We start from the raw sequence: 5,717 nt of genomic DNA on the forward strand, positions 1-5,717 counted from the left end.
GCTTAACCCACTGAGCCACCCAGGCGCCCCTGTTTGTTGTTGTTTTTTTTTTTTTTTTTTAAACGTGTGTGTTAAAATACATAAAACATAAAATTTGCCATTTTTACCCTTTGCTTGTTTTTCTTCCTTGTATTACACTGTGGGACCCTAAGCCTTGGTAAGGATCACATCCCCGTTCAGCTTAGGTCAAAGACAATTTTCTTCTCTTTTGTTTTTATTTATTTATTTTTAAGATTTTACTGATTTATTTAAAAGAGAGAGAGAGAGAGCGTGCATACAACTGTGGGGAGGAGCAGAGGGAGAGGGGCAAGAAGACTTGGGGCCAAATGTGGAGCCCCACAACCCCGAGATCATGACCTGAGATGAAATTAAGAGTCCCAAAGGTCAACCAACTGAGCCACCCAGATGCCCCTTTTCCTTTTCTTTTTTCTTGCTAAATGTAAGCTCTTTGCCTAACATGGGGCTTGAACCCATGACCCTGAGATCAAGAGTCACATGCTCTACCAACTGAGCCAGCCAGGCCCCCCAGAGACATTTTTGACAGCTACTCTTCCTCACACCTCCCAACATGGCACATGGTGGCCATCTTTCTTTCCCCTTCTCTGTTTCCAGAACAGCTTCCGGACTCCACCAGTGCAGGAGCTACAGACGGGCACTTCCTCATCTGTGTGGGGTTCCCACTCTATAGAAAATTCCCAAAGGTGTCTTGTTTTCATTCACCACCTAACACAAGCCTTAAGGTGTAATGAGCCTTTACCAAGTTAACTAGCAGGAAGTAGCCAATCAATTAGGGAGTCTCAAAGAGGAACACAAGGCCAGTTGGTGAGGTTTAAGTTTTGCTTCCAGAGGAGGTTTTGGTTAGGAATGTTTTATACCCACTCCAGAGTTCGGTGACCCAGAAATAGCAATGTGTATGTGGATGGCAGCTTCTCTCTTGGTTCTCCCTTACTAACAACCACAATTACTCCCCACTTTTATTTTTTTTAAGATTTTCATTTTTTTAGCATAATCTCTATACCCACTGTGGGGCTTGAACTCATAACCCAGAGACCAAGAGTTGCATGCTCCATGACTGGGCCAGCCAGGCATCCCTACTCACCACTCTGGATACCCCCTTATAGAAAAACCATATCTTTCATTGTTACTATTGAAGCCTCCAGAGTTCCACTGGGGCATAGTTTTTAGCACAAATTAGAAAATTCTCTGACATCTGCAGCCTTGCCACAGCTTGCTTGGTGAAGAAGGCTAGACTTCAGCCTCCATCTGGACCCCGGTCAGGTGATTTGTGCAGTGCACAACTTGCACACCTGCAGTGTTGGCTCCTTCCATTTGACTGCTAAGTTTTCCTCCCAACATTGCCCTGAGTTATAACCAGTACCCCCCTCCTCCACATCATCAGTGTCATCCTGGGGGCTGAAAGGCATAGGCTTGGGGATCTGAAGGTGGCTGGAGGTGGAGGTGACTTGAATTACACTGTGTCAAATAGAATTCTGTGCACTGACCTGAGAACACAACTATCTTAACAACATTGTTCCTATGGGGGAAATGTATTCCTAGGGCTTTTCAAAAAACCAACTCAAAAAAAGTCATAGGACCTGACTTTAATGCATTTGACTTCCTTCTCATCCTTAAGTTTGTGAATGTCTGTGGCTCACTCTAACTTTGGCTGTGGCTGGCTCAGATTTGATCTTGGCTCTCTCAGACTTTGCCCTACAAGTTGCACAAACTTTGGAAAATAGATTTCTGGACATGTTTTCTTTGAAACTTGATCTCCTCACAGAGGATGTATCTTTGTAAATGACTGACTTAATTAAAAAGAGGGCAGGCACTGATTATATGCATTTTTCCTCTTGTAGGGCTTATTTTGGTGTCTTCCCAGAAACTGATGTTTTGTGGCTGATGGGTGAGGAGGACAGATGTTTCAGCTTGGCCTTTCTCCTTGATATTCCTCATCTGGGCACCATCCTAGTATCAAGGGACAAACAAGCTGAACTCAACACCATCACTTGACCTCATTTCTGATTTATGAATTCTCCTGCAACCATGCAATTGGAGAAGAAGGCAGGCTCTGAAGTGTGTTTTGAATTTTAATATCTTTTCATACTGGCCTCTTTTTCTGTCAGCCACCATGTGTGTGCGTCTGCCTTAACTTGCTGACTAGAAAATTGAAACATACTTCTAGCCGGCAGCCAGGAACAAAGGGAAAAATTGTCTAAAGAGCTATTTAGCTGCCTGCATTGCCCCCCGCACCCCACCCTACCCCACCCCCACCACACCCCCTCACTTATATGAACAACCCTCACAAGAATCTAAGCTGCTTTTGTATTAATGTCAGTCATGGCCTTTCTCACAGGGTTCTGTGAGCACTGGAACAGTAAGGATTCTGCCATCTTTGTGGGGGGAGGGTACTGTTCCGAGGGAGGAGGAGCTTGAGGGTGTCTCCCATCATCTGGCAAGCCAGATTCTGGGTGAAAAGAAGTGTCTAGAAACTGGCTCAAGGTTATGTCCTTTTAACTCTGTCTGCTTCCTGGCTCCTTGGAAGCCAGTCAGGATGGCTTCAAGGAATTGGCAGTGACTTCATCTGAAAGCATTTTCCTGAAACATGTAAATATTTATACCTCAGAGGACGCTCTGACTCCAGAAAGGCTGACCCCAGTGGTGCTCTGTGGAGGTAAAGCAGAACCCACAGAACATGCTCTGGGGCAACAAAGTCTTACCTACCTGTCAAGAGAATTTTGAATTCCAGTGACAGGAACGATCCATAACAGGAAAGTTCTGTAGGAGTGGAGAAGCGGGGTGGGTAGGAACCAGGCAGTGCCTGAGAGTCAGGTTTTGAGATGTGAACTTGCTTGTGGAGGAGGCACCCTGGAAATATCCTTACGAATGGCAATGGGTCTCTTGAGTTTGTCCTGCTCTGTGCTTTTTTTTTTTTTTTTTTTAAAGATTTTATTTATTTATTTGACAGAGAGAGATCACGAGTAGACAGAGAGGCAGGCAGAGAGAGAGAGAGAGGGAAGCAGGCTCCCTGCCAAGCAGAGAGCCCGATGCGGGCCTCGATCCCAGGACCCTGAGATCATGACCTGAGCCGAAGGCAGCGGCTTAACCCACTGAGCCACCCAGGCGCCCTGCTCTGTGCTTTTTAATGGCCCGTTGGGGATGCTGGGCCCTGAGAGCCCTGGACAGAGAAAAGAGGCGGTCGGGTGTTCAACATAAGGGCTTCAGAGGACTGCGGGCCAACCTGGCATCAGGAGAGGAGAACAGCCCCCCTCAATCCTGGACCGGCCGCTGGGAAGCCTCGCTATTACCTGGTAATGGAATGGAGGCAGCGAGTTCTCTCTGGAGATCCACAGGCCAGGCTGAGGCTTCTGCATGAAAAAGCTTCCTGATCATTCAGCACTTTCTTAAGACACCTGTGCTTTTTGGCTGCCACGAGGGGGGAAAAAAGCCAAGCTCTTGGCAGCCTCCTCTGATCTGGCATTAACAGCATCACACCAGTCACTTCCAGAGATTTATGATGCTTTCTTTGTGTGGTTCCCATGCAGACATTAAAATGTAAGATGAATTTTGTTCAAATGGTCTATGTTCTCTTTTCTGAGGGTTCCCAAGTGCTTGGCCATGCCCAACCGTAAATGGCTGCAAACCATATTGGTGAGCACAGTGGGGCCAAGCAGAGTTGTTTCTGAGATTCTGCTGGTGCTAGAATTGCTCGCTTTATTCTTTCAGATAGCTGGAAGGCAACAGTCCTTTGACCACACTTAGAATTCATAAATTATGACATTTATAAACTTCCTGTTAGGAGCTCCTGGGTGGCTCAGTGGGTTAAAGCCTCTGCCTTTGGCTCAGGTCATGATCCCAGGGTCCTGGGATCGAGCCCCGCATCGGGCTCTCTGCTCAGCAGGGAGCCTGCTTCCCCCCCTCTCTGCCTGCCTCTCTGCCTACTTGTGACCTCTATCTGTCAAATAAATAAATAAAATCTTTAAAAGAAAACAAAAACCAACTTCCTGTTACCCCAGATTGGGCCCAGTTCCCACTCTAACGTTTCTCGTGCCTCCCTGAACCTTTCTTTCATGGATCGTATTACAGTTTTTAATTGTAGATTTATGTGCAATTCTTTATTTTACATCTTCCTCCCATTAGACTGTAAACTTTATGAGAGGACAGGCCACATTTGTTTTGCTCGTAACTGACTTTCAACACCAAGCACAGAGAATGACATACAGTTGGGATCCTGTAAATATTTATCCAACAAATGCACAAGTGAATGAATGAATGAATGAATGAAGCTTGAAGATCAGAAAGAATAAGTCTAGTGCCATCACTTGTAGATGAAAACACAAAATTTAAATGATTTATCTAAGTCTATGAAACTTGGTTTTTGTTTTTTTGTTTTATGTATATGAAGACACATGAAATTTGTCAATTAATTTGAAAGTATTAGTTACCCATATATTCTGTTGTATTAGGGGATCCAAAGGTGAATAAAATTCAATTCCTATTTTTTTAAAAAAAACAGCAGTTAGGAGCACCTGGCTCAGTTGGTAAAACATGTGACTGTTGATCTCAGGGTTGTGGGTTGGAGCCCCAGATTGGGTGTGGAGAGGACTTAAAAATAAAATCTTAAAAAAACAAAAACAAAAATAAAACAGCAGTTAAACTGTTAGGATAACAGTAATGACTATTCCCTAAATGCTTACCAAGACATTACTTCATTTAATACTTACAACAGTCCTATGAAGTAGATACTATTGCCCCCATTTAACAGATACGGAAAGATGAGCTCAGAAATAATACTGGTAGATTGTATTAAGCTTTTACTAGTTGCCAAAATTGTTCTACATGTTTTACCTCTATTTATAAGCCCATTTAATCCTCAAGGCTTGACTAGGGAAGGATCCACTTCCAGGCTCACTCATGTGACTGTGGTCAGGACTCAGGTCCTCACTGACAGATGGCCAGAGACAATTCCTGGCTAAATGGGCATCTTTATAGTGGTAGTCACATGGGGCGCCTGGGTGGCTCAGTGGGTTAAAGCCTCTGACTTCGGCTCGGGTCATGATCCCAGGGTCCTGGGATCGAGCCCAGCATTGGGCTCTCTGCTTAGCAGGGAGCCTGCTTCCTCCTCTCTCTCTCTACCTGCTTCTCTGCCTACTTGTGATCTCTGTCAAATAAATAAATAAAATTTAAAAAAAAAAAAGAAAAAGAAATATTATAGTGGTAGTCACAGCATGGCAGCTTGCTTTCCCTAGAGCAAGGGCTGAGAGAGACAGAGAGGCAGAAAAAGAGGCAGAGAGACAGAGATCAAAGGGAAAGTCTTGGTAATGTAATTTCAGAAATTACTTCCCATCACTTAATTATTGCTATTTTCTGTTCATTTTCTATTCTAGTCACTAGGTCCAGCCCATATCCAGTAAGAGGGTATTAAACAAGGGCTTGAATACAAGGAGGTGGAGATGACAGGTCATCCCAGAGGCTGCCTACCACAACAAGGTTAATCTGATAACCTAAAGTCGATCAGTATAATCTGTCATATAAATGGTATAAAGAAGAAAAATATGATCACTTCAATAGATAAAGTATTTGATAAAATGTGATATTCATTGATGATTTAAAAAAAAAAAACTTAACAGGGTGCCTGGGTGGCTCAGTCGATTAAGCATCTGCCTTCAGGTCAGTCAGGTCATGATACCAGGACCCTGGTATTGAGCCCCGAGTTGGGG

The 5,717-nt window shown here is 44.2% G+C and overlaps 1 non-coding gene across 1 annotated transcript; it reads right to left on the reverse strand.

Annotated features, from left to right (window-relative positions):
- Positions 1 to 449: 449 nt before the first annotated feature.
- On the reverse strand, positions 450 to 522 carry TRNAK-CUU (transfer RNA lysine (anticodon CUU)). Its single transcript has one exon. It is a non-coding gene; the product is annotated as a tRNA-Lys (tRNA).
- Positions 523 to 5,717: the final 5,195 nt, after the last annotated feature.

Source organism: Lutra lutra, chromosome 8 (assembly GCF_902655055.1).
Source record: "Lutra lutra chromosome 8, mLutLut1.2, whole genome shotgun sequence".
In the NCBI taxonomy this organism is placed as follows: domain Eukaryota; kingdom Metazoa; phylum Chordata; class Mammalia; order Carnivora; family Mustelidae; genus Lutra; species Lutra lutra.